At 39.5% G+C, this 23,945-nt stretch overlaps 1 protein-coding gene across 1 annotated transcript in view; it reads right to left on the bottom strand.

Annotated features, from left to right (window-relative positions):
- Positions 1-23,945, bottom strand: part of LOC124545243 (SWI/SNF-related matrix-associated actin-dependent regulator of chromatin subfamily B member 1) — a 138,908-nt gene that overhangs the window by 111,176 nt on the left and 3,787 nt on the right. The window lies entirely within an intron of this gene.

Genomic DNA, 23,945 nt, shown 5'->3' with positions numbered 1-23,945 from the left:
ACATTATTTTGTTCAAGTTTCCTCTTGGACAATTATTAGTATCACATATATACATCTACAGATATAAACTGTAAGACCCACTACAGTGTGTAGAAGAGTATGAAGATATTAGCAATTTTAGTCGTGTTCTGTTTGTCTATTGCGCAAGGGGAAAAGGCTGTCTATAAGACTCTGAGCATGCCCTGATCTCTCATATCTTACATTGATGATACCTGCAGCAGAAATGTTGTACAGTCCTCATCCGATAAGTCTCTAAATTTATCCAAGAGGATTTCAAGAGAACAACAACATTTTTCTATCAAAGATTAGCACTTAAGTTCTGTTAACTCTGTTCCAGTTTTGTATGGACTATACCATACTTCTTGTAAGTTATAACCCTACCAAGTCCAGTAAACAATACTGGGTTCCATTAGTAAAGCATTATCTGAGCCAATCATACATGTGTGAATATGCTCTGTGTGATTTTATCTTGGTTATCAGTTGATAATGTTACAGAGGGTCAAATGCCTTTGGAAATCTATGAAGACAGAATCTACCTATTCACATGAGTCTAATATTTGCAACATCTCACTTGTGAATAAAGCAACAAGAGATTTGTACCTGAATCTGTGGTGATTCAGTAAGAGAGTTCTAGGATTCTGCAACAGATGGATGTTTGTAATACTTTTAATTCATTCCATGCTTCTTTTATACTTTTTGTAAGCAGGAGTGACCTGCACTCTTTTTCAGTCATTTGAGACCAGTCATTGGACAAAAAATTCTAAATAAATGATTGGTGGGAAAGAGGCTCATTCCATAACATATACTGTTCTCTTCAGCCTGAAGACTGGTTTGATGCAGTTTTCCACATTAGACTATCCTATGCGAACCTCTTTAATTCTGCATAACTACAGCACCTATATCCATTGGAACCTCCTTTCATAGTCAAGCCTCTGTCTTCTTTAACAACTTTTCCCTCGATACTTTCCTCCATTATGAAGCCGATAATTTCACATTGTCTTAGGATTTATCCTATAACTGATCCAATCTTTTAGTTCAGTTGCACAATAAATTTCTCTCTCTCTCTCTCTCTCTCTCTCTCTCTCTCTCTCTCTCTCTCTCTCTCTCTCCATTAGTTAACCTATCTATTCATCCAATCATCTGCATTCTTCTGTAACAATATTTTCAAAAGCTTCTATATTCTTTGTGTCTCCACTGTTCATTGTCCATGATCGAAAAGAAATACTTTCAGAAAATACTTTTCATCACTTAAATTTATATTCTTTGTTAATAAATTTCCCTTTCTCAGAAAGCTTTTCTTGCTAGTGCCAGTTTGCATTCACTTTACCTCTGCCATCAACAGTTATTTTGCTGCCCACAAACTAAACCTAATCTAATGATCTCAGTGTCACTTGATTCAAAGAACTAGTTTTATTTAAATATTCATTTTGTAACTCCTTTCCAACACAATATCCATTGCAATGGGCTGATCTTCCAAGACCTTTCCCTTCCCTGCCAGAATTACAAAGTTATTGGGAAGCCTTGAAGTTTTTACTTCTTCTCCCTGAACCTTTATAAACTAGTTACTTATTTATTCTGTGTAACAATGTAGAAAGCTTTGGCAATCCTGCACATGCGCTTGAGAGCAGTGAGGATATTTTACTTAAACACTTTCCTCTTCAAATTAAATTTGACTCCTTCACTACATGTGAATCTGTCAACAGTATCATTGCCTTTCATGTTCTTGCAGTATTGTGCATAATTTCAAGGAGCCAATGTTTTTCCTGCTGGTAAAACTTTTACAGTGGTATCTGTATGTGATCCACAAGTGCTTTCAAAACATGTCAAAATGCTGTTCATTCAACAACGAATAATGAATAATCTGCATCTCATGTAGTCAATTTTTACAGGATTTACTGAAAGGCTTCCCAAATTTCCTCCACCTTTTCTGCTGCTGCAGAAGAAAGCCTAGAAAAGTTCTGAGCATATTACCAACAAAAGTTTTTCTCAGGGAGACACTTTATTGAAGACTGGGTGAAAGCAGCATCTAAGTACAGCAGCATAACAATGTTGTTAAAATTTAGTGATGTTCTTTTTTAAACACAAATAACTTGTCACTCTATTCTCAACACTGACAACTCTGCCATTTAGTGGCACTAAACAGTACCAGCAAATTTAACACTAATAAAAAAAAGTGTAAGTAAGAAGATAGGAAAAAGATTGTGCAACCCAAAGCAAAGGGGCACTTCTGAACAGTTTGAATTTCTGGTGGTCAACAGGCAATAACAAAGTTCCATATCTAACTATACACAAGAGGACAGCTATCCAACAAATACAGTTTTGTTATGTGAAAAATAAAAGCACATATCTGTTTTCAATTGTGCAGTTTTGCTGCTTAATATTAACCAAGGTAAATGAAATTCACTCAATTAATGATTTGGTAGATTCTCCATCTACATATGCTATATGCCACATGAAACACCTTTTCTCGACAAGTAACTGAGCTTTAATTTTAATGACCACGCATGAGGCAGACTTTAGCAAGCCCTTGGAGGTAGATTTCAGGCATCAGCACGAGTCTACAATACTACCAGTTGTGGTGGGGTGTGCGAGGGGTGCAGTTTTGTTTTGTTCGAAACAATTGAAATGTTAATTTATGCTGCGTGTGTAGTTTATATTGGGTTTGTACAGGGCAATGTAATTTGTGCTGGTGCAGGCACATGGCGTTTGGTAAAAATTGAAACTTGGTCATTACTCCAATGATACCCTTGTATTTCTTGTGGGAGGACTACAGACCAGTTCTCAACAAAATCACAGTGGAGCACTAGCATAGTTCTTCAGCCTGTACACACCCTTTCACTTCTGCAATGTGGTGGTGTTGCAATTTCTTCAGATGCTGGTGTGTTACTGCTTTCACTGATCATTTACCACATTCATCAATGAAACTGTCAAGGCAACAATTTTCTTAATCATTTTACTTTCCTTCCAAGTCGCATATGCATATGTAATTTCTGCAGAGTTATCTGCTACGTCTTCCAGGCCAAGTGTCTGTAAATACAGTCCTCCCTTTCCAGGGCAGCCACCACATTCTTGAAACAAACAAGTCTCTCGCTTTATGTCACATACTTCTAAAGACTTCAAAGGCCCAATCAAGCTGTCATACGTCATTTGCTCTAGTAAGTTCTTCAAAGTTACCACACAAAATTCACGCAGTACACACATAAACAGACATCTCTAGGTGGGTGTGGAACTACCCACTTAGGTTGTAGTGCATAAAATTTTGATCTTCCAATATGAGAAGTTATATAGTTGCTCTTATAAATTGCAAAAGTTTCTTTAATACTCCGAGTCATGTACCTCTTCACTTTCACAACTTTTTGACCTTCAGCTATTACAGTTACAGTGTCTATTTTGTTGGCAATCTGGTGAGAAAAGTCAAATCTATCTTCCAGATAAAATGACTGCACTATTTGAACTTGAGCTGCATCTACAGTATGACCATAACAGGGATCTGGTCTTCCAAAGACTCCTTTTACAGACATCACATTTCTTGATTTATCTACTGTGTACTTTTATACCAATAGACCATGGTTCAAAATTGTTTTCTTTAAAAATGTCTCTGGAATAATAGTTAAAATTTGCACCTTGTCACTATAGGATGCACAATATTCAACAGCTGAATTAATATTTGTGAAAAATTCCTGGCAAGAGGTGCAGGAGTGTTTCAGTTCAATTTCTACTTTGAAGAGTCTGGACAGTTGTAGTGTATATTCATCCATAGCTTTAGTAATTTCTCTGCACTTTCTTGATGCATAGAGCTTATGACTCGACTTCACTGACCATGGTTTAGTAGGACTAACACCTACCTCTGTAGCTGACTGATTCATGGTATTTAACTCTTCCTCTATCGATGCAAAATCTGCATCATCTGCATCATTGAAGGCTTCACCTTGTTCAGATACAATCATTGTTGTTATTCTGTCAAAACATTTAGCTCACAAAAAGTGGTCACTGGAAACATCTTCACTTTGAAACAGAATCTTCAAATGAGAACACTTATTCCCAACCTGAACGAAGTATAGTTTTTTTTTTTTTTTTTTGTCATTCTTTTATGGATACACAAATACCTCACTCTCCTGTGGCACCAGTCAGAACTTCAGTGAAGACATACATTACCCTTCAGAGGTATTTTTTTTAAAAAAAAAAAAAACAGATTTTTTAAAAATAAAACCTGTCCAACTTAAAAGTGGAAGCTTTCCTTTACAGAGAATACAGTATTACATGGTACTTATCAACAGAAAAAAATCTAACTTTTCTGGACTGGCATTTTTGGAAGGAAAAAAAAAACTGTAAATTATAAAAAAAAAATTCAAAAGGGGACAGTAAAAAAACCACGGCAATCACACAGCAAATATCTTTCAAATAAAAAAAAATTGTAACAAAATATCTAGAACTGTTACAGAGATATAGCATTTTAAAATTTTTTATGAAATTCACATCTTGAAAATGGTGATCACAGTGCCATCTTTGGAGTCCTGTATTTCGGGGTAGGAATTTTTTGAGATAACAAAAAAAATATGTGTTTTTTACTTACTCCTGAATTTTAACATATGCTAAAATCAGTGACATCCAAGACTACAAAGGTAAACCCCCCCCCCTGCCTAAAGCGATACGGATTATGACTAACGATCTTTTGACATATTTCACACTGGCTACAGTTATGAGGACATACATACATAACAAGTTTTACTCTCTAATATGGTATTCATCTGGCATGGACACTGCTATTTACTAGTTTTTGTAGGTCTGTATTCCCACAATTTATTACTATGCATGTTCACTCGTTATTCTGACCCTTGATTCCTTTTGTTCTTTAATCTATGTTCATACACTGAAATCTGTTTATTAGTTGCATCATAAATATGATGTCTTCGAAGTTGACCATTTCACCTCTTCATAGCTTTTGTCATGGACACCTAGTATTAGTAACGTAACTTAGATATTACAGTGCTTATGACACATTTAGATTTTACTGTGTAATATCTGGCAAGACAGTGTTATTGCTTTCCTGTTCACTGTTTTATTTCATACATAGTCAGTTTTGATAATGACTCCTATACTTTTTATAGTATAGTGTACTCATTTTATGTATTAGGCCTGTATTTTAATATTTTGTCTTCTTCCTTTTTACTAGGCAACCGAAGTCTTTTTACTCTTTTATTGTGATTCAGTTCAATGATGTACTTTTCCCATATACTATCTGTTATTTGTATGGTTTCTGCTTGTTCATATTTTTGTATTTATTGATATTTTATGAAAACTATTTAGGAGGCTACAAGTAATGCTGTCAGGTACTTTGGTACATTTCTCCACCTACAGATTCACCTAATTTTCACATGATGTCTTCAGGCCCAGTACTAATTCTTTTATGTGAATTTGTTTCTCATTTTTATACTTTCTTGGTCCCTCCCCCCCCCCCCCCCCTCTAGCTAATGAATGCAATTGTAATAGTTACTAGATATCTTCCTTATTTATGTCATCTCTTATGAATATATATTAGTGAACAGTACCACTGTCAGTAGCGACATTCCTCCTTTTTATGTCATGCTACTTCTGTTTTACTTTTATTTATTTATTTCCCCTCCTTGCTCATTTTTTTCAAATACAGGTTGTTTCCTGAATGTTTCCTATCTGTCATTCCCTATTTTCATCTATGTTGACTGACTTTTTTTGTTTCAGTGATGCTCATCCAGTAGCTTGTGAGTATGGATATCTTGATGCTTTCCTAGGTTGTAACGATTACTTTTAGACTAGTGGATTGGGTTGTCCTCCAGTGTTTTCTTGTCTGTAGATACACCTACAGTTGAGTCGGCATTAAGTTGATCCCTGACTAATGTAGCAGCCTGGGTGCGGCAGCTTCGCGTGCCAAACTCAACCAATAGCTTAACGTAACTGATTGTGGTCCTTTGGTTCTAAGTCGAGTGGAACGACTGAACCAGGGACTTCAAAAGTGAGTATTAAAATCCTAGCGGTTAACTGCCATACCATTCACAACAAAGTGCCAGAGTTTGTAGTGCTCATGAAGAGCACCGAAGATCACTTAATATTAGGTACAGAAAGCTGGTTAAAATCTGAAATTTATAGTAGTGAGTTTTTTGAGGAAAATTTGAATGTGTATCGAAAAGAATAGGCAAATGGGAAATGGAGTTGGTCAATTTGTCGCAACAGAAGAAAAAAAAAACCTCAAATCTACTGAGAGAGAAATTGAAGCTGCATATGTGACTGATTGAGCAAGACTTTGTATCAGGGTTGGCCATAAAATGATAATTGGGTCGTCCTATTTCTCACCAGACCCATCTCCTGGTGCAAGCGAAAACTTCAGAGAAAACCTCAGTTCACTTACCTATAAGTTTCCCAACCATACTGTAATCATCAGTGGAGACTTTAATAATCCCACAATTAATTGGGAAAATTATACTTTTGTTAGTGGCTGCCATGATAAGACGTCCTCTGAAACTTTACAAAATGCCTTCTCTGAAAATTACCTGGAACAGATACTTAAGAACACCACTCATGACAGAAATATACTGGATCTAATAGCAACATCAAGACCTGATCTCTTTGAGGATGTCCACATCAAAACTGGCATCAGTGACCATGACATGGTTGTGTCAACAATGATTACTAAAGTACGAAGGACAACTAGGACAAGCAGGAAGGTATACAAGTTTAGTAAACTAGATAAAAAATCAGTAGTGTCATATCTCAATGAGGAACTTGAAACTTTCACACATGGCAGGTGTATGCAGAGGAACTCTAGCTCAAGTTTAAAAGAATAGTTGACCATGCACTGTACAGATATTTACCCAGTAGACTAGTTCACAATGGCAGGGAACCTGCATGATATACAGTCGCTGTGAAGAAATTTCTAAGGAAACAGAGATTACTGCATGGTGTAAAACAAAGTGTATGGATATAGATAGAGTGTTGCTGAATGAAACGCGTTTGTCTGTGCTTGATGCCTTCAGTGACTACCTTAGCAGAATAATGTCAAATGACATTTCACAAAAGCCAAAGAAATTCTGGTCATATGTAAAGGCTGTTAGTGCCACCAAAGTTAGTGTCCAGTCTCAAGCGAATGAGACAGGAACTGAAATGGAAGGTAGCAAAGCAAGAGCCAAAATACTTAACTCCATTTTTAAACATTCTTTTACGGAGGAAAACCAGGAGAACTGCTCCAATTTCATCCTTGTACCACTGAAAAGATTAATGAAACAAGTATTAGTGACAGTGGTGTCGAGAAACAGCTGAAATCATTAAAACTGAACAAAGTTCCAAGGCCTGATGGAATTCCTGTCAGATTATATACTGAATTTGCTACTGAGTTAGCCCCTCTTGTAAAGTGATCCAAGGAACAACCACTCAATATCACTGACGTCGATTTGTTGTAGAATCTTCGAACACATTCTGAGCTCAAACATAATCAGGTATCTTGCAAAGAATGACTTCCTCATTGCCAACCAGCACAGATTCTGAAAACATCAATCATGTGAAATCCAACCTGCACTTTTCTCAAATGACACACTGAAGACTTTGGATCAAGGCAACTGGGTAGACGCAGTATTTTGATTTCCGAAAAGCACTTGACTCACTACCACATCTATGCTTATTGTCAAAAAGTATGATCATATGGGTGTATCAAGTGAAGCTTTTAACTGGATTGAGGGCTTTTTGGTAGGGAGGACACAGGATGATGTCTTGAATGGAGAGTCATCATCAGATGTAGAAGGAACATCCAGTGTGCCCCAGAGAAGGGTGTTGGGGCCCTTGTTGCTCTGTTGTATATTAATGATCTCGCAGACAATATTAATAATAAAATCAGGCTTTTTGCAGATGATGCAGTTATCTATAATGAAGTACTATCTGAGAGAAGCTGCATAAATATTCAGTCAGATCTTGATAAGATTTCAACATGGTGCAGAGATTGGTAACTTGCTCTAAATGTTCAAAAATGTAGTATCCTGTGACTATAATATCAATGAGTTACTGTTGGAATTGGGCAAACTCATACAAATATCTGGGTGTAACACTTTGTAGGGATATGAAATGGAATGACCACATAGGTTCAGCCAAGGGTAAAGCAGTAGGTAAGACTTTGGTTTATTGGTAGAATACTGGGAAAGTGCAATCAGTCTACAAAAGAGATTGCTTACAAACCACTCGCGTGACCCATCTTAGAATACTGCCCCAGTGTGTGGGACCCATACCAGATAGGACTCACAAAGGATATTGAATGCATACAGAGAAGGGCAGCATGTATGGTCACAGGTTTGTTAAAATCCACAGGAGAGTGTCACAAGACATACTGAATGAACTGAACTGACAAACTCTCTAAGACAGATGAAAACCATACTGAGAAAGTCTATTAACAAAGTTTCAAGAACTGGCTTTAAATGGTTACTCTAGGGATATACAACAACACCGTAAGTACCACTCACAGAGATCATGAGCATAAAATTAGAATAATTACTGCACACACAGGGGCATTCAAACTATCATTCTTCCCATGCTCCATACATTAATGGAACAGGACGAAACCCTAATAACTGGTACAATGGGACGTATCCTCTCCCATGCACCTCATGGTCATTTGTAGATGTAAATGTAGAACATTATTTTGCAAATGTCTCTATAGCAACATCTCAGTGTTGTCTCAGCTATGAGCACAGTTACTGTTTTCGCTTAGCCGTCAGTGCTTCACAGTCAAAAGCTGGCAACAATGCTGTGAGCTGTCAGGTATCTTATGCTGTCTCAACTACAGTAGTTAATACCTGACCCCCTTCTCTGTCACTGGTAGCTGAGTCATATTTCTTACACTTACTTGCTCTGACGGTAAATGACACAAATGCCTATCTTACTGAATTATTCATTTTATGTAGTACTGACACCTTTGACTCACGACATTCAATCCGGAGGTTCTGAGTTGCACAGATAAGCACAACAAAAGGACTGTTAAACAAATAAGCTTTCACCCAAAAAAGACCATTGAAATCACACACACACACACACACACACACACACACACACACACACACCTTTCACATGAATGCTGCAGCCAGGCACTGTGGTAACGTGCTTGCACACACCCGTTTTTTGACTAATTCTGTAGAAGGCCTTTTTGGCCGAAAGCTTACTTGTTTGACAGTATTTTTGATGTGCCTATCTGTTCAACTCAGCTTCTCCGCTATACAGTGAGTGGCAACTATCCTTTTCATAATACTGTCGCTATTCCATCCTGATTTTCCATTACATATTCATAGCAAATCCCTGATTGTACTTGAATGCATTACATTACAAGTTTCCTTTCACTTGTATGTATCTTTTGTTTCATTTATACAATAGCACTACGGCATCTTATTACGTATTTGTTTGATGGCTTGTAAATTTACTGTATAGGACCTGAAGACAACTAACTCTACTGAGGAAGGCAAACTGGTAACCCAAATTAGAAGCTATAAAATGGCTCATGGAGTACTATTTTCACAATTCAAAGTTTTTAGGGATGAACATTGATTGTCAGCTAACATGGAAAGAACATATAAAGGTACTTGCAAAAAGAATTTCATCCGCATTTTATGCTCGTAGGGTGTTAGAATCAAGTTGATAATGGTCACTGTCTTGTGGTGACACATAGGCCGTCCCACATAAAACCGAAACGCCTCACACACCAGTTAATCATCTACGGGACCAAACAGCTGAGGTCATCAGTCCCTAAACTTATGCACTACTTAAACTAACTTACACTAACTCGTGCTAAGAACAACACACACATCCATGTCCGAGGGAGGACTCAAACCTCTGGCGAGAGAGGGCATTCAATCCGTGACATGACGCCTCAAACTGCGTCGCACATTGTGTCATCGTGTACTAAATGATATGAAATTAAAAATCAATTGTGTGAGTTTGGTGCAAGAGTTGAAATCTGAGGACCAGGAAAGAAGAGTCCATTATTGTAACTGGCTGTTAACATCAACTGCTAATGGTTACTTGGACTCCTTCCTTCTCATTTGTCAGGTTAAGTAAACTTCCAGAATAGCACATACCAGTCACAGAACAACTCACATCTTCTGCGTGAAGAACCGCAACCCTCAGAGAAGATATAGCTATTTGGTTTGTGTTGTCCGGCATGCACATTATTGACCTCACATTTTTCAATTACACTTTAAACAGTGCCAAATATTTAGAGATCTTTGACTCTTTCTGTGCACAATTTACAGTTGTAGAGAAGCTATATATAGTATTCCAACAATATGGAGCAACTGCTCACACATCCAACCAAAGTATGGTTCATATCATCAACATGTTCCCTGTAAAAAGATTTGTCAGTAGAGGCTTCTGACCCTCAAAGTCCTCAGACTCAACACTGTGTAATTTTTATTCATGGGGCACACTAAAAAGCAACATGTATGCTGACAGTTGTTGCATAACAGACAATCTTAAACAGATCTAACATCACACTTGCAGCATTACAGTGTGTTGCTGATAACATCACACGAAGTCAATGATGCTTCAACGCCCATAGCTATCACTTCCAGCATGTCTTATAAAACAGATAACTACATTTTTTAAAAAATATTACTATTAACTATTCTTTTTTAGTTTGTTCAACATTACTTGAATATCAGGTGTGAGGCATACCAGTTTTATGTGGGGGCACCCTCTACTATGTTTACATACACTCACTTCTTAGGTATGGGATTTTTTTCTGGGGATCGGAGGACTCTGTTTTAAGTTGCAGAAAAAGGCCTTAAAAATGATAGCTGGAAGTAGCAGTCGAGCTCATTGTAAAGATCTACTTAAAAATTGAGCATTCTTTCTGCACTAAGCTGAGTACGTCTACCTGCACAATTACGAATACAAGGAAACACACAGCCGTGTAAAGGTCCGGTCACCCACGTCCAGGCTATGACAGGACTGAGTGCCGGATAAGTGACGCCTATGCTCCAGCACCTTCCTTTAGGAGCCACACATAACTGAGGCTCATCCTAGTGCTGCCTCAGAAGTGGTGGTCTGAGTGTGTTTGTGAAAGTTGTAAATATGAATGCTAACTTTCATAATAGTAAATTAGTGCTTTAAAGGGAGGGGGGATGGGGACCGGGAGGAGGGGATGGGGGGTTGAATTGGGGACCCACAGTGCCTGAAAGACAAGACCAGTACAGCAAGGGTTTTGAACATTATTTTCTCATCTCATGGATAACGAGACAAAGTTTTCTGAATATTTTAAGATGCTGCAGCACATCTTTGTCAACTATTAAACAAACTAGAAACAAAACTGAGGAAAAAATGACACTTTCTGGAAACTATCAATTTCATCCAAGAGTGCCTAGCTGTCTTTGTACTTGGTATTCTGGAATATTTCATTTGTCTGGACGAACACAGGAAACTTCAAACTACTTCTATTAATCTTTCCACATCCATTGTTTGTACAGAACACAGTCTTGCACAGCCTACAAAACAATTCTACCGTCATGTCCCTTCACGTGAAAAATTAAACAGAACAAATTCGGCCCGGCATGATCTCAGCTCACTGATATTCCTCGAGCATGGCATGGTCATCCCTGCACTGTGACATTTATTTTATTGGTATATTTCATTCTCTGAGTGATGGCCAATGCACAGATGCCTCAGCACAAACATGACCTGGACATGTGTGACTGGACCCTAAGAGATACAACTTATTGTATCACTGAATTACGTCAATAAGAACGCAATGAAAGTAGTTTACAAGTCTCTAACACTGAACAACTTATGGCCCAGAGGCCCATGCTTGCCCTTATATACACGCTATCCATGTCAGTTGCTGCTGCTATAGTGCTACAGGCGAACAGTGGACCTAATGATGACGGTCAGAGTCTAGGGTGCCTCTGGCAGCCACCACAGGTTGTTGCAGATGTGGCACTTAAATGTCGGCATACACTACACTTGATGTAGTGGCCCCACTTACATCTGCTGTCAGCTGTAGGTGTAGTAACTAGTGGAGTACTATGCTTCTTGTTCCTTGCGGCAGGAAAGACCAGGCATCGCTGTCCACAATGCTTTAACTGAAGAGGCCGCTGTCCGCAATGCTTTAACTGAAGAGGCAGCCAGTCATGAAAAGTGCCTGATCCGCCCGGACCGACGCGTACAGGCTTAACTGAGTGAGACAAGGGCACTCCTGCCGGCCACAGAGTCCGAGAAAACTGTGGACATGACTAGCAGAAGGGAAGCAAGAGTCATCTGAACATTGGAATCAACGTTGATGGGCACCAGCATGAGTAGCAACAATGGCAAACAGGAGAAGAGAGGCTCTGGTGATTGTGAGCGTGGTTACATTCCTGCTGGCGGAGGTGCTGACACAAGCCACAGAAAGCAAACCTGCCGTATGAACAGATTAAACTCCACTTTCCGGGGTAGGTGGGTACGACCAAGCCTGCTTGACTCTCTGAGCAGCCAGGGCCAATGAAGGACGTGGCATCAGGCCCACAGCCTGAGGAGGGGGCCATGCCCATACTGGGAGGCAGCTTGTTTCAGTGGCATGCCACAAGTTGATCTTTGGTGCAAACAATGAAGATACTATGACTGCACTGGCTGTGGACAATGTCTGAATGCCCTGTCCCAGACTGGTGCAACACGTATGAATGTGGACAAATCCAATGCAACTTGGGGCACTTGCATGGCAGCAAGAGTTTGAGCAGTATGAGCAGCTGATGAGCACACAGCAGCTCGGTGGGACTCTAGGCCCCAACTGGAATCATTCTTCAAAAACCAAAAAGTATTTGAGAGCCTCTGCCAGGAAATCTATGTACTTGCAAATCTTCGTCTTAAAACATTCAGGCAAGGTGTTCCACCTCGCCATCTGACTGGCGATGGAAGGGGTATGCCTTGGCACAGTGAATGCCATTATGTGTACAAAAATATTTGAAACATTGGACAATGAACTCAAGATGTTTGTCTGAAACCAGGGTGTAAACAAGCCTTCTACAGGGAATAACTGTGACAGGGGATCGACAGATGGACAACAAACAACACAAGAAAAATGAGAAGTGTTTAAAAAGCAACAGCAATAGCAATCTTTCCCAGGCTATGTAGGGAACGCCCATGGCAAAAAAACAGTGTATAGTACAACTCACTGAACTAAACAGTTTTGGCAGGCTGCAACATCTACATCACACTTCCCAAGCCACTTAACGGTGTTTGGCGGAGGGTACTTCTGGTTCCATTAACTGATCCCTTCTTCCCTCTTTCACTCGCAAATGATGCATGGGAAGAATGACTGTCAGTGAACCTCTGTATTAGGTCTAATTTCTCGAATTTTCTCATCATGGTAATTTTACAAGATGTATATGGGAGGAAGTAGTATGTTGTCCAACTCTTCCTATCTTGTAACATCTGTTACTGGAATTTGTTGAGCATCTCTGTAATGGTCTTACATAAACTAAATGACACTGTGGTAAAATGTGCTGCTCTGTATCGAATATTCTCTCCCCCTCTCCCCGATAAGTCCTATCAGATAAGGATTGCAAACTGACCAGTTTGTCATCAATAGCGTAGTTGTACAGAATGTGATTTCTTCTCCTACGTATGCACAATATGTTACACTTATTCACATTCGGAGTTAACTGCTACAGTCTACACCATTCACCAATCCTCTGCATGTCATTCTGCAAATTAATACTGTCATCTGGCAATGCTACTTTCCTATAGGCAACAGATCTCATCTGCAAACAGCCTTAAAGAGCTTTCAATGCTTTTACTAGATCATTTATATACACTGTAAACAGTAACGGTACATCACATTTCCCTGAGGTCCTCCAGAAACTACCTTAAATCTGTCAATTTTATTCCATTAAGAGTGACTTACTGTGTTCTATCTGCAAATAATTTTTGAATCCAGTTGAATATGACATGAAGGTCAAAAAGCATGTTTCATAATTTTAAAACAGATTGACATCAGGCCTATAATAAAGTAAATCTATGCTACGAACCTTCTTAAAACAGGAATGACCTGTACTTATTTCCAGCCACCCTTCGTTGCTCCAACGATCTACAATAAACTGGTGCTAGAAGGAGAGCAAGTAATTTTGCGCATTCTTTGTAGAATCTTATAGGTATCTCATCTGGTCCTGATGCCTTTCCACTACTACGCAACTGTAGTTGCTTTTCTATTTCCACGATCGATTATCTCAATAATCGCCATTTCGAATTTCATATGATGATTGAAAGGAGGGACTGTATAACTATCTTCTGTGTGTAACAGTTTCAAAAAACCTAATTCAGTATTTTGGCCTTCTCTCTGTTATCTTCCATTCAGTACCAGTGTTATCATTGAGTAAATGAACAGAGGGTTTAGACCACTTACTGATTTTACATATGATCAAAATCTTTTTGAGTTTTTATTCAGATCAGTTGAGAAAATTCTACTTGCAATGTTATTGAACACTTCTATTATTAGTCTCCTTATACTCATTTTCACTTCATTCAGGAACAAGGTGTTCCTCCTCCCAATTGATGCCCGGCCAAAATGCATGGCAGTGTGTGCCAACAGTTGTGTACGAGAGATGCCTCAGTGACCCTCAATGTAATAAGAGGAGGGCCTCCTGCCGCAGAACTGCTGGAACCACGAAATGAAGATTAAACCCTTTAATCGACACGAATGAAGCAGGCAAAAAGGAATACAAACGTCTCAAAAATTAGATCGACAGGAAGTGCAAAATGGCTAAGCAGGCATGGCTAGAGGACAAATGTAAGGATGTGGAAGCTTATCTCACTAGGGGTAAGATACATACTGCCTACAGGAAAATTAAAGAGACCTTTGGAGATAAGAGAACCACTTGTATGAACATCAAGAGCTCAGATGGAAACCCAGTTCTAAGCAAAGAAGGGAAAGCAGAAAGGTGGAAGGAGTATATAGAGGGTCTATATAAGGGCGATGTACTTGAGGACAATATTATGGAAATGGAAGAGGATGTAGATGAAGATGAAATGGGAGATACGATACTGTGTGAAGAGTTTGACAGAGCACCGAAAGACCTGAGCCGAAACAAGGCCCCGGGAGTAGACAACATTCCATTGAAACTACTGATAGCCTTGGGAGAGCCAGTCCTAACATAACTCTACCACCTGGTGAGCAAGATGTATGAAACAGGCGAAATACCCTCAGACTTCAAGACGAATATAATAATTCCAATCCCAAAGAAAGCAGGTGTTGACAGATGTGAAAATTACCGAACAATCAGTTTAATCAGCCACAGCTGCAAAATACTAACACAAATTCTTTACAGATGAATGGAAAAACTAGTAGAAGCCGACCTCGGGGAAGATCAGTTTGGATTCCGTAGAAATACTGGAACACGTGAGGCAATACTGACCTTACGAGTTATCTTAGAAGAAAGATTAAGGAAAGGCAAACCTATGTTTCTAGCATTTGTAGACTTAGAGAAAGCTTTTGACAATGTTGACTGGAATACTCTCTTTCAAATTCTAAAGGTGGCAGGGGTAAAATACAGGGAGTGAAAGGCTATTTACAATTTGTACAGAACCCAGATGGCAGTTATAAGAGTTGAGGGGTATGAAAGAGAAGCAGTGCTTGGGAAGGGAGTGAGACAGGGTTGTAGCCTATCCCCGATGTTATTCAATCTGTATATTGAGCAAGCAATAAAGGAAACAAAAGAAAAGTTTGGAGTAGGAATTACGGAGAAGAAATAAAAACTTTTAGGTTCGCCGATGACATTGTAATTCTGTCAGAGACAGCAAAGGACTTGGAAGAGCAGTTGAATGGAATGGATGGTGTCTTGAAGGGAGGATATAAGATGAACATCAACAAAAGCAAAACGAGGATAATGGAATGTAGTTGAATTAAGTCGGGTGATGCTGATGGTATTAGATTAGGAAATGAGACACTTAAAGTAGTAAAGGAGATTTGCTATTTGGGGAGCAAAATAACTGATGATGGTCGAAGTAGAGAGGATATAAAATGTAGACTGGCAATGGCAAGGAAAGCGTTTCTGAAGAAGAGAAATTTGTTAACATCGAGTATAGATTTAAGTGTCAGGAAGTCATTTCTGAAAGTATTTGTATGGAGTGTAGCCATGTATGGAAGTGAAACTTGGACAGTAAATAGTTTGGACAAGAAAAGAATAGAAGCTTTCGAAATGTGGTGGTACAGAAGAATGCTGAAGGTTAGATGGGTAGATCACATAACTAATGAGGAAGTATTGAATAGGACTGGGGTGAAGAGAAGTTTGTGGCACAACTTGACCAGAAGAAGGGATCGGTTGGTAAGACATGTTCTGAGGCATCAAGGGATCACCAATTTAGTATTGGAGGGCAGCGTGGAGGGTAAAAATCGTAGGGGGACACCAAGAGATGAATACACTAAGCAGATTCAGAAGGATGTAGGTTGCAGTAGGTACTGGGAGATGAAGAAGCTTGCACAGGATAGAGTAGCATGGAGAGCTGTATCAAACCAGTCTCAGGACTGAAGACCACAACAACAACAACAACGACACGAATGCCATACAAGAGAGAGAGGCGATGGCGTAATGTATAAAAATTCTGAAGCGGGTCCATGTGCAGCCGGGCATATGGTCGAGCCACAGATGTCACGCGTACCACCTGCCAGAGCAATGGTTCCACCACCATGGCAGAGGCAATGTGGGAAGCCATTCATAGCGTGCCTTGCCTCTGCGCCCAGCAAAACACAAAGTAGTTCTTCCTGGTTGAACGAGTGGTCAGGGCTCATCGGAAGCCAGGTCTGAACACCTGCAATCGCCTGTTACAATGTGAGATGGAAATCGATCTCATAATTGTTAATGGGACAAGAACAGCCAAACACTGAAGACAATGAGCAGCTTTGTACAGTAAGGACAGTGAGTGGCTAACAGGGGAACCAAGGAGTTATAGACAGTAATTAAATGAAATTTTGCATCATAGAAAAACACATGGATTTTTGAAAGGTCTAGACAGTATCAAGAGGTTATTATTCCACCTGAGAACAATGTTACTGAGCCGATGTGTTTTCGACGCAAAGACAATTGGTTGTTCAGAGCCATCTGAATGGTGATGGTCCCCCATCCCACACAGGGATGTGTCTGTGGCCAGGACCACATGCTTCTGGGTTGAAATGTTGGAAGAAACAACACAGAGGGGAGACAATCCTTATGTCACAAAGCATGCTCATAGTCCGCAGACAAAAAAAGTATTTTTCCAAAGCAACAGAATCAAGGGATGGGCAACAGTAGCCACTCTGGAAATGAACATGTGATATCACGCCACATTGCTGAGGAATGCCTGAAGTTCTCATAGATTAGATGAATGAGGCAAAGCGGTAATGGTGGCAACATGTTTTTCCACGGGACATAAACCCTGCCAGGAAATATCATGAGCCAAATAAACAAAGGAAGGCTGGAAAAAGTGGGACTTAGCAAAATTAAATTTGGGGGTCACGGCCTGTTAAACAGTCAACAAAGAATGAAGGTTACGTAGGTGATCCTCCGAGGTAGCACCAGTCACAGTGATGTTATCAAGATAGTTAATACAATAAGGGACTACTGTCATAACCTGTTCTATGAAACACTGAAACATATCAGGCTCATGAGCAACCCCAAACATTAGCCGCTGATACTGAGAATGGGCAAAAAACATTAACTGCAAGAACTTTTTTCATGCCTCATCCAGCAAAATATGAATGTAGGCTTCAGCAAAGTCGATTTTTGAAAAGAATTAACCCCCAGCCAACTTTGTGAGCAATTTCCTCTGGGCAGGGGGGAGGGGTAAATGCCTATGACTGCCAGTACATTAATGGTGACCTCGAAGTCACCACAGAGCCGTAGCTGACAGGACAGATTCTTTACGATCACTAAGCGCGTACTCCAATCACTTGAGGATAATGGTGTAATCACTACCAATAGTATTAAGCGATCCAGCTCTGTCTTAACCTGCTCATGTAAAACTACTGGCGCCGGCAGGACCGAACAAAGCGAGGGCATGTGGAGAGTTTGAAGGTGATGTGTGCCATGAAGTTGTTTGTGCAACCTAACCCTGCTCTGAACACCTCAACTCTTGCTGTCATTAGTTTGTGTGATTACAGTGTTAGTGAAGGTTATAGTTATCCATAACTTGACTAAAGTGACTGTTTGTTTCACTTCATTATTAGTTCTTGTTTTTTATTGCTTCTTATTTACTTTGTCAATTACCGTACCAACATTGTCTTACTCCCATTTTTATTTAGCGGTTTATTATCACATCCCTGTTCTTGTTAATCATTGGCATCATTGATAGTACATTTTTTGTGTACAGATTATTATAGTTCTATTCACTTAGTTTCTTTTCTCGTCACCACTCAACTGTTTAACAACTTTTGCAAATCCTGCTAACCTTGGCCACAAGACCTCCCTCCTTTCTGAAGATATCACTGCTTCCCCTTCCGGAAACCTGTCTCTGCTTCCCCCCCCCCCCCCCCCCAACTTAGCATGTTTCATTATGCTTTGTTCCCTTGGTAGTGCTGACCCATCACGTGTCCATAAGCCACATCATAACATTCTTCACCTGAAGGCACTAAGCTCCATGTTGCGAACGCATATGTCCAAATTTTCAAGAACAGACAGACATCCATTAACACTGACATCCATGTAATACTTCTGCCGGAGACCTGGATCAAACCAAGTATTCCCACAAGTTCGGCAAATCTAGACCGCCACATCTTTCTAAGATTCAACAGACATAAATAGATGAGGGGAAGGAGTAGGGGTGTACATATGCTCAGATTTATCACCAACAAGTCAAATATATGTTCACAGAAATCAAATCCCTTAACAGAAAGTGCCTGATATGTGTCCTCTACAAACCTCTGTTAAGTGGCTGTGTTTGCCGTTGAATGTGCTCTTTCAAATATTTAATCGACTTATGAGCGTATAATTATAGCTAGTGACACCAACATCAATTTTCTACACAGCAGTTCTTCCAGTCTGAAGTTTATGCGAATGCTTTCTTTTCCAAAGTGTTGCTATAGAGCAATTTGTACTTCTCAAACACTTGCACCTAGCATGTCTACCAATGACATAATTTTTGTGACAATCTCACTAGAATGACCCAGAAAGAAACATCAACTGATTACATACCAAAGCCTCAAACACATTAATTTATCTGAACTTGCAACTGAGGCACAAGAAATAGCTTCCAGTAAATCTTCTACTCCCTTCTTGAACATAAATAAAAAATTTCATAAAATTACTGACTCACTTAAATGACAAATATGCTCCCTTAACAATCAGGAACGTAAGAAAGAAACTTGTGCCCTGGCTACCTGAGAAACTAAAACAGGTCACGAATCACAGACACACTGCACATCAAGCATACAAACTATGCCCTATGCCTGAAAATCATATTGCTTTCAAGCAGAAACAGACATCTGGTTTTATGTAAGTGACAGAAAAGAATTTGATGTGACATAAACAAATAAGATGACCACTGTTAAGTAATACATGAGGTAGAAATGTAAGTAACATTACTGCACTGTTATATGGTTATGTCAGCGTGAGTTATGGAATGTCCATCACATGAAGGCAGATAGTATCTATGCAGACATGCAATGCCCTTTCACGTTTGTTTATTTCAGGTGCCTGATAAAGGCACGGCCAAAATTTGCTAATAGCATGATTTTAATTAAGCGGGACAGCCCACTACGGAAAATATTTTCCTTTAGTAGAAACAGAATGGAGTCAGTTAATCTGTGAGAAATAATAAACTCAGGCACGCCCATATATTAACCAACAACAGAAGTACTACAGCTGATATAATTATCCCAGCCAAAGAACTGAACCAGTACTCCGCACAACCTACTACTAAAACAAAACAGACACTACTCAAGTACTTCCTGGGCGTAAACTACTATGAAAAATTCTATCTAAACCATCTTACTCGCATATAAAACAAACCACAATGCGAACCAGATTGACATTATTATTATTATTATTTTTTTTTGACTCAGTGGCATTGCAGTCCAAATGATGCACCTTATTACTGACCATCTGCTGCCCACTATAACAGATATCGCCTTTCGTTACTGACATATTTGCATTCTTCCTCCACTATCCTTGACATTAGAATATATAGTCCACAATCAGACAATTTAAAAAAATCTATTAGACAAATACCAACCAGGTTTCCATAACATCGCAACACAACATCAATCTGACTTCGTAAAGGTAACAGATGTCCTGAAGTTCGCCACTGATGCAAAAGAGGTGACTTCTTAGCAGCCTAAATTTCTTGTTAAGTGCAGTGAAATAGTTTCGTTCCCACCTGATGTCTCGCCAGCAATGTGTCATGTCCATCATCACAAAGTCACAATGGAGGCAGGTAGTATCAGGCATCCCAGGACTGGGTTGCTGATTTTGAGTGGGTTAGCAAAGAGTGAAGTCATCAGTTCCATCAGGTTAGGGAAGGAAATTGATCATGCCCTTTCAAAAGAACCATCCCGGCATTTGCATGAAGTGATTTTGGCAAATCACAGAAAACCTAAATCAGGATGCCTGGATGCAGTTTAACCGTTGTCCTCCCGAATGCGAGTCCAGTGTGCTAACCACTTCATCACCTCACTCAGTTGTATCCCCAGAGTGAAGTATCAGGTCCTATACTCTTTTCATTGTATGTAAATGATGTCCCATTGCAAATGCCACATGTACACAAAATGACCTCCAATTGTATCTAGAAGCAATACCAATAAACCTGAAAACAGCTATCGAGAATCTCAATACCGACCTGCAAGTGCTTTCAAAGTGGGCAAAGAATATAGTGTTAAAGCTCAAGCCATTTAAAACTGAAGCAGTACTGGTTGGCCATTCAAGGCTGATTAGCCTGTGTGCCCCTCACTGTGTCATCTTTATGATGAGTGTCAATCTGTCCTTTTCACAACTGTCGATATTCCAACCTGAACGATATCAGAAAACATCTATTTTGTACACCTGTAAATTCTTTTATGCCTGCCTCTTATTTTGTACACCTGTAGATTCTTTTATACCTGCCTCTATCATTATTGTTATTATTGACATCACTACTACTACTATCATTATTAGTAGCAGCAGGAGCAGCAGCAGTATTAGAAATACTGACAGTATTAACTTTATTAGTTCATAGTCAGTATCACCTACACGCACCGTCTTTATACGCAAAGAAATCATTTTGATACTATTTGTCATACTAAAGTTATTATTTCTTAGGTAACTATGATGTACATAAGATATGGCATGTGTGAAACACTGATCCAATCTAAGAGGCGGCCTGATGGCCTTAATATCAGATTGAAAACTCAGACTGAAAACTCAGAAGACAAGGAAGCCAATTTGTGATAAGGCACTTGGTCTCACAACAGATGCAAAGCATCTGCAACAGAAAAACCACAAGTAGCAAAGGCAACTAACCCAAACAAATTTTAGGTACTCGCATTGTTAACCATCAAGTATGTAATGGAACAGACAACTGACTTGTAAACTGTGTCAGCTGGGAATTGGCCGAGAATAAGAATCTGTTACTAAAGCTCGACACATGCCTGAAGTGGGGACTCTAACCTGGCATATGTTTCCACGTTGAATAGGGATGCAGTTTCCCTGTTCTGCTTTGCAGAATTAATGGCATATCCATCGCCTGCAATTCAGTGAAAAGTTTGCTGTGGCCTGCAGACAATGGCAAAACAATTTGAATACTGCCGTCCAATGATTTCTACAATGATTCCTGAAGGGGTAGAGATCAGCATACCACTGCTTAAAGCTCTATATAGAGAAAGTAAGGCGAACTTGCCGGTGGCCGCTATTATGGACCCACTGCACTGCTAGTGATACATTGACTTCTGCAGTATATTTAGCCGAGTATATTAAAGAAGTCAACTCAACTGTCTAATGCACTGCTAAAACAGATCAGTGGCTTCAAATAGAACACATCGAATATTTAGCAACAAAAATCTCAAAAAATATAAGCTAAATGAGTCGAAAAGCATTTGTTGTGGCAAGCACGAAACAGTTTTTTCCCTGCTAGCCTTTAGTTATAGGAAAAGCAGATTTCGCACTTTTTGTTGTGGTATCGAGTTTGAACACCTGTTTTCGTAATTAGCGTTAAATTGGTCCTATCCAATAGTCAGCAGGACAGAAGGGAACCAATATTAGTTTGCAAAAGCAAGGAAAAATCTATCACTAATTTAAAGCGCTATATCGACTTTCTTCTTGTTCATGCTCCACGGTACCATGAAAATTAGCTCAATGTCTCTTGTTGTATGAGATAAAGCATTGTATTCAAATATATATGAGCAGTACCTTAGTAAACAGAATTGATAAACGCGCCTATACGATTATGCATGCTTTATATTTTTGCCAAATCTATTTCATAAAATTTTGTCTGGAAGTTGTTATATGATATTAGGAGAATAACAACAAAAGTGCCAAGAAAATACAATATTTGTAAAATGTGCTTGAATAAAAACTAGGCCTATGATCAAAAATAGGCTGTAGGAAACAGTAACAACTGTATTCATATTAACACAATGTAGATTAGTAGCCAGGTTGCAACAGTAACTGTAGTCTCCTGGTAACATTAACCTCCCCCCATGAACCATGGACCTTGCCGTTGGTGGGGAGGCTTGTGTGCCTCAACGATACAGATAGCCGTACCGTAGGTGCAACCACAACGGAGGGGTATCTGTAGAGAGGCCAGACAAACGTGTGGTTCCTGAAGAGGGGCAGCAGCCTTTTCAGTAGTTGCAGGGGCAACAGTCTGGATGATTGACTAATCTGGCCTTGTAACATTAACCAAAACGACCTTGCTGTTGTGGTACTGCGAATGGCTGAAAGCAAGGGGAAACTACAGCCGTAATTTTTCCCGAGGGCATGCAGCTTTACTGTATGGTTAAATGATGATGGCGTCCTCTTGGGTAAAATATTCCGGAGGTAAAATAGTCCCCCATTCAGATCTCCGGGCGGGGACTACACAAGAGGACGTCGTTATCAGGAGAAAGAAAACTGGCATTCTACGGATCAGAGCGTGGAATGTCAGATCCCTTAATCGGGCAGGTAGGTTAGAAAATTTAAAAAGGGAAATGGATAAAGTTAGATATAGTGGGAATTAGAGAAGTTCGGTGGCAGGAGGAACAAGACTTCTGGTCAGGTGAATACAGGGTTATAAATACAAAATCAAATCCCAAGCAATTACAAACAGCATAGTGAACGTATTATAGTGGCCAAGATACACACGAAGCCCATGCCTACTACAGTAGTACAAGTTTATATGCCAACTAGCTCTGCAGATGACGAAGAAATTGAAGAAATGTATGATGAGATAAAAGAAATTATTCAGGTAGTGAAGGGAGACGAAAATTTAATAGTCATGGGTGACTGGAATTCGACGGTAGGAAAAGGGAGAGAAGGAATCATAGTAGGTGAATATGGATTGGGGCTAAGAAATGAAAGAGGAAACCGTCTGATAGAATTTTGCACAGAGCATAACTCAATCATAGCTAACACTTGGTTCAAGAATCATAAAAGAAGGTTGTATACATGTAAGAATCCTGGAGATACTAAAAGATAGATTATATAATGGTAAGACAGAGATTTAGGAACCAGGTTTTAATTGTAAGACATTTCCAGGGGCAGATGTGGACTCTGGCCACAATCTATTGGTTATGAACTGTAGATTAAAACTGAAGACACTGCAAAAAGGTGGGAATTTAAGGAGATGGGACCTGGATAAACTGACTAAACCAGAGGTTGTACAGAGTTTCAGAGAGAGCATAAGGGAACAATTGACAGGAATGGGGGAAAGAAATACAGTAGAAGATGAATGGGTAGCTCTGAGGGATGAAGTAGTGAAGGCAGCAGAGGATCAAGTAGGTAAAAAGACGAGGGCTAGTAGAAACCCTTGGGTAACAGAAGAAATATTGAATT

The sequence above is a fragment of the Schistocerca americana genome, chromosome 8, assembly GCF_021461395.2.
Source record: "Schistocerca americana isolate TAMUIC-IGC-003095 chromosome 8, iqSchAmer2.1, whole genome shotgun sequence".
Lineage (NCBI taxonomy): Eukaryota > Metazoa > Arthropoda > Insecta > Orthoptera > Acrididae > Schistocerca > Schistocerca americana.
This window is presented reverse-complemented; position numbering and strand designations above follow the sequence as displayed.